This window comes from Panthera pardus, unplaced genomic scaffold, assembly GCF_024362965.1.
Source record: "Panthera pardus isolate Hobbes unplaced genomic scaffold, ASM2436296v1 HiC_scaffold_6, whole genome shotgun sequence".
In the NCBI taxonomy this organism is placed as follows: domain Eukaryota; kingdom Metazoa; phylum Chordata; class Mammalia; order Carnivora; family Felidae; genus Panthera; species Panthera pardus.
The window spans coordinates 107,194,257-107,206,754 of NW_026526991.1; the positions used below are offsets into that span (position 1 = coordinate 107,194,257).

A 12,498-nucleotide genomic window follows, 5' to 3' on the forward strand; every position below is an offset into this window, starting at 1 on the left:
TGTTTTTTGGGTGTGGAGTTTGGTGAGCTTTTTATAGATTTTGGATACTAGCCCTTTGTCCGATATGTCATTTGCAAATATCTTTTCCCATTCCGTTGGTTGCCTTTTAGTTTTGTTGATTGTTTCCTTTGCTGAGACATGCACATTTTTAAATGTTTCATTTATATCGCCAAATTGTCTCTCAGGAAGTTTACACCAGTTACTTTCTCACCAGCAAGGTATGTTGGGGCTATTTCTCTGAACCCTCAACAATCTGGGCATTTGTCTTCTTTTGTAATCCTTGTCAATTTGACAGATGAAAAACATCTCATTGTATAAATTATTATAGTGTGTATTTTTACCTACCAAGGTAATAAATATGCATTTTTCCTTTCAAGTGCCCTGGAATTAAACCACAAAATGAGTGTTTCCCTTTTCCTCATTCAACCATTCTTCTCCCAAATCCCTGAAAAACTATAGAAAAATCAGAGTAGAATCTGCCAAATGATCAATGCTCAGACAAACTCAGTATCATTTCACCTGAACCAATAAAAAAGGTAGTGGAACAGATGGCTCAAAATAACACATAAACCTATACATTATAACTTTGAAATGGGTAACAAATCCATGCATAGAAACTTTTTCAACTAAAACGGATACCAGTGACCCAAGTTATACTTACTACTGGCTAATATTAAAATCAGTTTGAGGGGCATCTGGGTGGCTTAGTTGGGTAAATGTCCAACTTAGGCTCAGGTCATGATCTCATGGTTTGTGGGTTTGAGCCCTGCATTGGGTTCTGGGCTGACAGCTTGGAGTCTGGAGCCTACTTCAGATTCTGTGTTTCCCTCTGTCTCTGCCCCTCCCCACTCCTCTCTCTCAAAAATAAACATTTAAAAATAACAATAAAATACAATCAATTTGAGTTTCTTCAACAATGCCCAATTCTGTGATGGGGACAAGTCCAAGATGGGCCAATCTGGCAGTCCATCCTCTGTATTGAGTGGCTGACTAATCCACTCAATATTACTCTCAGCTCTTGCTTAGCTTTCTTGTCCCTTGGCTTTATCTTTGTTTTGTGGTTGACCTTTACATGATCTCCTTTTCTCCAGCCATCAACAAGCCTAATATCCCATTGAAGAATTTACCCCTCCCCCATTCTCAGTGTAGTTTGCTGGTATTGATCACAACCCTTCTCTGGACTTGAAGTGGGATACAGATAGCTCTGGGAGCTGCTAGCAGCCATCTGGGGCCATGAGGTAGACCTGGCCTGCAAGAGGAACAAACCAGAAGGAGTGGAGTTGAGAAATGGAGAGAGGTAGAGCTGGACCTGGTCTCATCTGTGAGCCCTGAATCAAGTCTCATGGGAAGCCAGTTATATGAAACAGTAATTAAGCCCTATTTTTTAACTTAGATCAGGTCACCTTTCTCTCATGGCAAAGAAAAAAATGCTTACTGAAACACTGGCTGTGGATGGATTCTGTAGTTCAATAGGAACTCAGCCCAAGTACTACAAATATCACACCCATTACTGCCACTAGTTCAGTTCATCATGACCCCCAGAGGTGTTTAGCTTTAAGGCAGTTCCAGGGATATCCCAAGCTACATGTAGCCTAAAGTCTCCTAGGATTCCTTGGGCAGGCTCAGAGGCCTATCTTCTCTATCTATAGGATAAGAGAGTGAAGAGAGAGGAAGAGGATGATTTGATACAATTTTGATTCCTGGGCTACATGCATTGTCATATGGCCCTATGAAGACATGAGGATGTGAAAAGCTTGATGTCCTTGCTTCTCTCCTCTTCTACACCAAAGACTGGGTTGAAACAACAGTCTTTTGGAGAAAAGCCAAGGGGACCATGGACTGGGATGACCATGGACTGGGATGTCCCAGAGCTGGAAGACATCCTGGGTTCTGGGGTTTATCCCTAGGCTAACATTTCATAGTAGGTTACAAAAATAGATTTTTTAAATCTAACTAATTCTTGACTTGCAAGTTTCACCATCCCAGGAAAAATGAAGTTTAAATGCAACTTGAAAAGTTTGCAAATCTACTTTTGCATTAATTTTCCACAATACAATGTCAAAAAATTAAGAAGTGTTTGTCCCACGTCATTGGTATGTATGTTCTGTAATCAGAAATTCTAAGTATGAGCAAGCAAAAACCAAGACAGTCTATAGAAGAAATCTCTAGTCACCAGAGTTGCTGCAAAATAATATCTAGAATTACCACACTCTGTCATCACAATAGAGTTTCCTAGAATCATAATGTAACTTTGAAGAAGGCTTTTCCCTAATCCAACTCAGACCAAGTTCTTGAAAGTCTCTAGGAAGCACAGCAAATCTTGCTGTGTTTTACGTGTGGGTGTGTGTGTGTGCATACATATATGCATACCCTTGTGATTGGTTCCTTTTGCAGTGAGGAGGGACAGAAGCTGTCTTTCCAATTCTACCTTCCTTTGCTGCTCACAGTGCTCTTAAAAATAAAAACATCAGGGGCGCCTGGGTGGCTCAGTCGGTTAAGCGGCCGACTTCGGCTCAGGTCATGATCACGGTCTGTGAGTTCAAGCCCCGCGTCGGGCTCTGTGCTGACAGCTCAGAGCCTGGAGCCTGTTTCAGATTCTGTGTCTCCCTCTCTCTGACCCTCCCCGTTCATGCTCTGTCTCTCTCTGTCTCAAAAATAAAAATAAACGTTAAAAAAAAAATTAAAAAAAAAATAAATAAAAAAAATAAAAACATCAGCTTCAATATTCCATAAGGCATAGGTCAAGTTCAGTCCACTTGGGTTATATTTGAATAGGACTTATTTTACACAGCTCTGTTTTCAATTGTGAAAGAGAAAAAAATAAAAGTAATTGAGAAAAGAGAGAAGAGGGGAGAGAGCATATGATATTGCACATTTAGGAAGTGGAATAATGATGGAAGATGCACTGAGAAAGCCTCAGAATGGAACCAACAAACTTGAAACTGCTGGTATACAAACTGGTATTTTTTAGATTTAAGAGAACACATGCAAATGGATCAGCTCTTTATTTTTACCTTATTTGATTTTATTTTTGAGAGAGAGAGCATGTGAGCAGGGAGAGGGGCAGAGGGAGAGAGAAAGAATCTTAAGCAGGCTCCACAACCAGCGTGAGATTATGACCTGAGCTGAAACCAAGAGTCAGATGCTTAACTGACTGCGCCACCTATGCACCGCTTTTTTCTTTCTTCTTTCTTTCTTTCTTTCTTTCTTTCTTTCTTTCTTTCTTTCTTTCTTTCTTTCTTTCTTTCTTTCCTCCTTTCTTTTCCTTTCCTCCTTTCTCTCTCTCTCTCTCTTCCTAGAGCGTGTGGATCAGCCTTTTACAGAGAAGGAAAAGATGTCAAATCTACCTTTGTCCAGTGCCTACTGAGGGAATATACAGGATCCCAAATCCTCCTTATTCCCGCTTGAGGTCATTGAAGTTCTGTTTGATTTAAGCTTCTGATTCTTTTTCATTAATTCATCATGTTAAGGGCAAGGCACTTGTAGGTACCGATGGCATTCCAAGATCAAGTAGACATAGGGTCTTGACCTCAAGGAGCTAACAATAGGGCAGGGAAAGTGGGACACAGATAGAAAATGGACTTTGCCAGGTGGAAAGTACTATCTTGTGATACTAAGAAGGCTTCCATTTAAGAGATCAGGGAAGTTTTATGGCAGGGTTATTTGAGTGGTCCCTCAACAGAGAGGTATAGAAAAAGGCATTCCAAGAAGTGAGGCCCCTTTTCCCCTTGTTCCAGTTCCTACATGCAGAGAAGAATCAGCGATTCCCCCCTCCCCTCACCCAACCTTATCAGAGCTTTTTGGAAGCACCTCAGTGCCCCACAGGGGAAGCAGATTGAAATTTAAAAAGAAACATAATTTGAAAGGATAAATATTAACATGTGAACATCTAGGTGGAGAGAGGGATGGGTGGAGTTTGAGTTTATCTTCTTTTTGCTTATTTGTGCACTTTCATTTTGGGAAAGAAATGGACTATGGAATGTACTTTTGTAATGAGAAAAAATAAAAACAATTTAAAAACATCAACCCCACTCTCCCCCAAAAAGAAGAGAAAAGGAACAAGAAGAGCATCCACATCTTTTCCACATTTAATGGTATTTTGAGTCCTCTTACCTCTCCATGATCACAGGTCTTTAGTATTGCCAGAGTTTCGTCCTGCTTGGAAACCCAGCCTGTATGCATCAACCAGAGCTGCACCATGTTTCAGAGCTGCCTCCGGAGAGTATGTCATGGAAAAATCATTGGCTTTAATAATACCAGAGGCAGTGAAATAAAATTTCTAAGATAGTTTAGGCCATTTGGGCCAGAGGTCCCTAACCTCATCTAAAAGAGAAGTTACTTTCATTTTCTGCCAATCTTGAATTTCTGACAGTGAAAGCCTTAGGAATGAGTGGGGACAGAAGATAGCTGAGGGTCACCACTATTGACTCCATCTCTTGCCTGCTTGCTGGGAAGCCTTGTTTAATTTGGGAGGAAGAAAGGGGGTACAAGCCGAGTCGAGACTATGTAATGGCAGGTGATCTGAAAGTTCTATTGTATAAGCTTAAGCTTTGCTACTGGTGTGTCACTAATGGGTGCCACATAGTGATGGCCTCAGCTCTCAGGGCTGCCTGGTAGGACCAGGAATGGCCAGAGCCTCCCATCAAGCCTCCTCCTGTGGGAGTACCTTGTCAGTTCACCCCAGGGTACTGGTCAAATACCATCTTCTATGTGTATCATAACTTGGCACACATACAGAAAACACTGAGATATAATTTCAATATGTAATGTTACACTACAATTTACTAGTCTGGAGTGGCTGTCTTATGAAAAGTGATGTGAAAACAACAACAGCAAGCATTCACAGAGCTGTTCCTTTGTTCCAGGTCCTAGGATGCTTGATGCATTAATTCCGTGGTGGATATCACCAGCTCTTGCCTGCTCAGCATCCAGGCCCTCTTGCTGGGTAATAGCACCTACATTGTCTGTGGGAATTGTCTTTCCACACTGCATGCAGGCCTGTAGGCATGACAACTAAGATGCCTTGTTCTCCACCTATGAGGTAGACAGCACATGGCCCAGCCAAGGCCACGCTGACTTCTCTTCCTATAATTCAGTGTTAAGCAGAGACACACAAGAATGGAAAATAACCTGAGCTGATATATCCCATTGTGAATATCCTGAAGAAGGAAACTGGTTATCTTTCTACTCTCTAGATCCCATTAGCTGTCCTAGTCCTCATCCTTTGCAAGACCTAGTAATATAATTTTCATTCAGTTATGTTAGCTAATCCATATTCTTCCAATAAGTTTCTTCCACCCTCCCCAAAGTTAGCCCTAAAGTCTATCTTTGTTGTTTGCAACAACAACAACAAAAAACCCAAAGGTATAAGCTAACCTTCTTAAGAACCTCATTTTGTGTCATTATTATCCCTATTTTAAGATAAGATAATTGAACTTCAGAGATGTTAAAAAATTTGCCCAAGGTCACACAGCTAATGAGTGGCAACCACAATCAGAATTTTAAGCCAAGTCCATCTGACATGGAGGCATGAGAAGAATGCAGATTTTGTCATGAGGGCAAAATTAACTCAACACCCCACTTCTCCACTCTCCGCATAGAACCCTGGTTACATCAATGTCTCTGAACTGCAGTTATTCCAAGTTAAAAAATGGGAAAAATAATGCTCTTTTCACAGAGTTGTTGAGGGTTGATGGAAATATGTACATGAAAGCAGTGGCCTGGAGTATGTGCTTAATACACATTAATATCTTTCCCCTAAATATGAAATTTATTATCTCTGCAGAGTTAATTCAATAAACTAATTGAGGTCTTGTTTAGTTCAGAGATTACTGCTTCTGAGTTGACGCAAGTACAATCTCTCCCTCCTACTCTCTCTCTATTTCTCTCTCTCTCTCTCTCTCTCTCTCTCTCTCTCTCTCACACACACACACACACACACACACACACACACACACACACACACACACAGAGTTTTGTTTATGGGGGTTTCCTCTCATATCTTTATCCTCCATCTGTGTCCTGAGGTCCTCTCTGTGGAAGGCCTATCAGAAAATACATATGCCCTTAAGAAAAGGATCAGAGGGGATATATACATAGGCATACAATCTAAATCTTCCACCCAATATGCTTTTGGAGAAGGCAGAGAGAAAAAAATTTTCATTCCTCTTAGGAATGATAAAAATGAGGCACAGAGACACTAAATATCTGTCTTCAGGTTACACAGCAAACCAAAGGCTAAGAGGGGACACAGAAATTCTACACTAAGCCATTTGGTCTGAAAATACCAGAGCCTGGAAGAGAAAGAGCAGGTTTTGTGGCGCCTGGGTGGTTCAGTCAGTTAAGCCTCCAACTCTTGATATCGGCTCAGGTCATGATCTCACGTCTCGTGAGTTCGAACCCCATGTCAGGCTCTGTGCTGACAGCCTGGAGCCTGCTTCAGATTTTGTGTCTCCCTCTCTCTCTGCCCCTTCCTCACTCACACTCTGTCTCTGTCTCTCTCAAAAATAAATAAACATTAAAAAAGCTTTGTTTTAAAAAGAAAGAGAAGGTTTTTTAAGTTGCTGTTTTTTTTCTGCCCCCATCTCTTCCCTCCTTTCCACACTTTCCTTCCCAATTCAATTAAAACAGCACCATCATTTAAACACTTGCATTAGGGATGCCTGGGTGACTCAGTGGGTTAAGCACCTGACTTGGCTCAGGTCATGATCTTGCAGTTCATGGGCTCAAGCCCCACATCAGGTTCTGTGCTGACAGTTCAGAGCCTGGAGCCTGCTTCAGATTCTGTGTCTCCCTCTCTCTGCCTCTCCCCAACTCACACTCTGTCTTTGTTTCTCTCTCAAAAATAAATAAAAATTAAAAAAAAATTAAACATCTACATTAGGCACATTTCTAAGAAAATTTCCCCAGATCCCTGTCCATTCTATACCTTGTCTTTCTCTTCAGAATTGTGATATACTTTCAATGACCTTATAATTCTCTTAATAGGGGAAAAAAGCCCCAAAGATGTGTTCCCTATGCTGTAAAAATTAAAGTCCCCGGGGGCACGTGGGTGGCTCAGTCGATTGAGCATCCAACTTTAGCTCAGGTCATGATCTCACAGCTTGTGAGTTCAAGCCCTGCGTTGGGCTCTGTGCTGACAGCTTGGAGCCTGGAGCCTGCTTCCGATTCTGTCTCCCTCTCTCTCTGCCCCTAACCCACTCACATTCTGTCTCTGTCTCTCTCAAAAATAAACATTCAAAAAATGAAAAAAAAATTTTTAAAAATTAAATTCCTTTAAAAATATACAGATAAGGGCAAAGTGTTAATTGTACTGAGATTTCTGATGCTTCTGCAGAGATAAATTCAGGTTTTTCTAGGATTGTGAAAAACACAACTAAAAGACCTATTTAGTCAGTCAGTTAACAAGTATTTATAAACTGCCTGCCATAAGCAAGGAATTTACCCAAATAGACATTAGCTCATAACAAGAATGAAAGAAAATCCATACAGCTTGAACTTATTCAACATAATTATGACTCCCATGATTCTTCTGGTTTCTAGGGCCAAGAAAACAAAACTGTGATATGATAATATCTGGGATTTCTTTTCTTCTTCACATTCATTTCTTTCGATCGTGAAGGTTTTGAGGGTTCTTTGTTATTGAAATGGCAATATACAACAGCAAGTGAATTTTTAAAACTTAAAAATCATCTATAATACATTATTTTAGCACAGCAACTTGCATGTGAATATTGTGTCTTCCAGGTGCACACACATTACTCAATGGCACAAACGTGGTATGCTTGTTATTTTATGTTTCTTTGTCCATTTAATCATAAATCTTTTCCATGTTTCTTTGTACACGTCTCTGGATTTAAGCTTTTGTTATGAATGCAAAGTATTCCATTGTGTTGATGTACCACACATTTTCCCACTATTCCTCTAATGTTAGACTTTTCAGCTTTTCCTATTTTTTTCCTATTAAAGCTAACACAGTAGAAGATATCTTTCATGCATTTGGAATTTCAAAAATCTTTATTAAATAACTTTGTTGGGAAAAATTCTAGAATATAGTACTTCTAGGACTTTTCCTATACACTGGCATGTTGTATTCCTCTCAAATTTTACCTATTGCACTCTAAATAGCATTATGTTATTCTTTTTTAAATTTGTTAATTGTTAGCAAAAAGGAAAACAGTATCACAGTTTTGTTATAATTTGCACTTTTGAGTGTTGTCAAAATAAACACATATTTGTGTGTTTGCTCATTTGTTTCCTCATGTGAGTGAATTTCTTTTTATGGACCCTGAATTTATCCATGGAGGTTTTTTCCCCCCAGTCAGGTTTATGGAGGTATAATTTACATATTATAAAATTTACTGTTTTTAGTGGAGAGTTCTGGCTTTTAACAAGTACATGCTGTTATAAAATAGTTCTTTTATCCCTGAACTTTCCTTGTTCCCCTTTGTAATCAACTTCTCCCTCACACCTCCAGCTCCTGGAAATTGTTAATCTTTATTTTTTTTCTCTATAGTTTTGTCTTTTCCAGAATGTCATGAAAATGGAGTCATAGTGTATAGTGTGTGTGTTTTTTTTTTTTAATTCTGAAGAATGTTTTTGGTAGTATTCAAACTACTTTATTAAAGGTTTGGTTCAATGTAAGAGAGCAACAGGAAGAACAGAAGTTGTAATTGTCACTCAGTTTCTTGTACCACCACACCTGGGATAAAGAGCTTTTTAGAAATGAGACTTCAAAAAGCCTAAGTCAATGCTTAACTTTTTCTGCTTCTCCCTTTTCAACACCCCACCTCTCTCTCTCTCTTTCTCTCTCTCTTTCTCTCTCTCTCTGCATGTGTGAGCAGAGGAGAGAGAGAGAGAGAGAGACAGAGACAGAGACAGAGACAGAGAGAGAATCTTAAGCAGGCTCCATGCTCAGCACCGAGCCTGATGTAGGGCTCGATCCCATGACCCTGGAATCAAGACCTGAGCCAAAATTCAGAGTTGGATGCTCAACTGATTGAGCCACTCAGGCACCCCTAAAGACATTAACTTTTAATCTATAATATAAAATGCAAATATTTCCCCCACTCTATTCATTTTTTGTCAAATTTTAAATTTAAATTTGAATGAACAGTTCTCTCCCCCATGGATTCATTCAAATAATCCATGATTATTGATTCAAAATAATCCATAGATATAAAATAGATTGAATTCTATTTTTTTTTTTTTTGCTAGCTGTTCTAGAATTTGACTTTTTAATATTTAATTTGATTCAACTTTAGTTTTGGCCAGTGTTTGCAGTAAGGCAAAGACTTTAAAACTTTCTCGGATGTGACCCACAATAAGAAATACGTTTTACATCAAGACTAAGTACACACAAACAGATATACACAGAGATAAAACTGAAACACATGTTTTGGGAAACAAAGCTTCCACTCACTGCAGGGGATGCACTCTGATATTTTCTATTCTATTCTATTGGGTTTTCTTTTTCAAATGCTGGCCATGACCCACCAAACTGATTTCATGACCCACTGATGAGTCTGAAAAAGTATAAAATAGGATTTTATTAATGCATCACATTCCTGTTAGGTATTTGCACTCTACGCTTGGGTGACACCTGCAGATGAATGGATATACATGGATTAAACCGGGTCAGTTGGACATTTTCTTCCAGGGGCATGTTGAAGCAAATCGCTCCTTTTCATAGACTAGATTTTGGTGGTCACAGTAGAGAGGGGCATGGTTTTGCTCTTCCCAGTGTAGCCATCTAGTGGACTGGCAGCCTTCACAGGGTTGGCCTAGCCTGCCCTGTGAGGTGGGTCAGCTCTGAGGTGGCCTGTTGGTACAGGGTCTTTGGGTTTGGGGTAGCAGAAGCCACCATGAGCCATCTTTCATGTGGAATTAGTCGAAAGTAGCTCCAGTTCATCTGAGAGCTAAGAGCAGTCCAGGTGAAGCACACCTATGGCCCAGCTTTGCCAAGTGAATGCTGGGGAAAGCCTGTGCAAGGCCCATGCTGGGTAAGTGAAGGCATTGTCTCAGGAGGTGAGGTGGACTCCATGAGGAGACAAAATAGTGTGTGTGTGGCTGTGCACAGGTTGGAAAAACAATGACTAAAGGGAAGGATGGAGGCTGTTATAACTACCTTGGGTTGTTTAGAGAGAGGCACCAAGAAAGGGCTTGCTTGTCTAGGTCAGAGACTGAGAATGCAGAGACAAATAGTCCTGTGTAGCAGTGTGGGAGAGCTATGATCATTCTGTAGTCAGGAAATACCTCCCAGCCACTCACTCAGTGGCCCTGGCACATAATGTTTTGTGATCCACATTAGGTAGCTTGTATGATCTTTAAACAGCATCTTAATTCTCTTGCCTATTTATTGGGTGAATGACTGAGCCATGCTGAGGGTTTCAGAAGATACAGTACTTTCATACCTACTCCTCAAGGAGACCATAACTATTTATCTATTTAACCAAAATTAAAGAGTATAAGGCAGCTGTGATGGATGAATTTCTGGTTCTAGTTTGGTAGATGATGCTTAATAGTGTATTTAAAATTCTAACTTCTCATTCCCAGAGTTTTGAGGCCTTACCTCATTTCCTTGAGCACCTTAGGTATTGCTGTGTAGTTTCTGCCTCCCACCTGCTTTACAGCACTTATGAATATTCATGAGATAATATTAGAATGTGAGCATTGGAAGAACATCCCACAACAAGGTTTGCTTGCCAGGCTGCAATAGTACTTGTAGAGAGCTTACCCTGGTGCCTGAATTTTCAGGGAAACTAAGATTTTAGGATTTCCCTTAAACTTGGAGGAGTTCAAACCATTCAGGAGTTTGACCTGAGAAGGATAATGCTTTATAATTCTTAGGTGATTTTGTTGTTGCTTTTCCCTTCTTTAGAGTGACCATTGCATTCCTAACCCCTCCTGTACTTTCTATGTCCGTTCTCCTTGCAGTGGGTGGAAGATTTACACATGTGACTCTGGCTAGTACTAACAGATGTGAAATCTATAAATCTACAGGGAGCCATGGCTTTCACCCTATAGACTTGCAAAGGCACACATCTCTTTTTCCCCTTGCACTGGAGTATAAATCAGAACATTTCATTTAGTGAGAAAACCTATTGTCGAGAGATGCTTACTCCCTCCCTCCTCTGAAATATCACCTTCATCCTGAGCCTCTTTGAAGCATCTGGATCCCTGCCATCTGTCTTCACTTGAGCTTCTAGGCATTCACAACAATTGTATACCCTGCCCTACAGCAGCACCTTATTTGAGAAGCTTAGTTTAACTATCAAGTTCAACTGGGAAAATGTCATCCTAATCCATTGGAATGGTGGATTGCAAATTTCATCATTAGGCTCACCTGGAAGCTTTAAAAAATCCTGCTGTTTAGGCTGTATCCCAGATCAATTAAGTCAGAATCTCAGGAGATGGGACCCAGGCATCAGTATTTTTTTAAGCTCCCCAGGTGTTTCAACATGCATTCAGGATTGAGAACCACTGAATAGTATTGCAGGGACCCAGCAGTTCAGCCTTCTGTTTATCTTTCATTTTAGCAAGATGTTGCCTTTCCTGTGAAAGGAATCTTTTTTTGTTATGTTTTTTAAAGTTTATTTATTTATTTTTGTGAGAAAGACAGAGAGAGAGAGAGAGAGAGAGAGAGAGAGAGAGAGAGAGGCAGAGAGAGAGAGAATCCCAAGCAGGCTCTGCACTTTCAGCATGGAACCCGATGTGGGGCTCAAGCTCACAAACCGTGAGATCATGACCTGAGCCGAAACCAAGAGTCGGAAGCTTAACTGAGCGACCCGGGCGCCCTGAAAGGAATCTTTACAACAATTAAAAACTCTAAATAGTTGATCACAGTGCTAGACCAATAAGAAAGCTTTCTTGGGGGGTGGGGGGGGAGAGGAACGAGATGGGTTGGCTAGCAAGGAAAGGACTTCATACACACAAAGTATTTTGCTATGGAATTGTAATCATTCGATTCTGAAACAAGATGCAGTCCCCTAGAAGCCATTCGACCCTTCCCTTTGCTACCTGGAAGGAATGAACTTGACCATCCTTTTGTTAAAAATCTCCAAGAGAAGTAGTGTGCTGCATCCCGCGCAGCCTCCCGGTACATGCGTGTATGTGCATGTGCCTATTTCAGCTGTGGCTGTGTACTTAGCTGTGTAGGCAAGCGCTAGCGCCCTCTGCTGGAACAAAGTAGAATTCTCTCCTCGCGTAACAATTGTTTCTTCAGGCTGAGGTAATGGATTCGTTTCCTTGAGCTCACCAGAAAGGACGAGGTTTCGACAAGGACTTCCTGGCATTTATTCCTGTGACATCTGGCATACCACTGGTTTGTCTGGGTTATTTCTTTGATTGTAGGAAAGAAACACAAAGCATATTGGATGAAAGTGCTGGGAAACTGAGCCCGGCTCCTTCTCTGAGAGGTTTTGGAGCGTTTATTTGTGATGCTTGGTATTAGCACCAGTGGGGTATTGTGTGGTAATGGAGACACTGAGACTGGAGTGT

At 40.6% G+C, this 12,498-nt stretch overlaps 1 protein-coding gene across 2 annotated transcripts in view; it reads right to left on the bottom strand.

Annotated features, from left to right (window-relative positions):
* MICAL3 (microtubule associated monooxygenase, calponin and LIM domain containing 3) overlaps positions 1–12,498 on the bottom strand; it is a 228,325-nt gene that overhangs the window by 215,088 nt on the left and 739 nt on the right. The gene's annotated exons all lie outside the window — the stretch shown is intronic.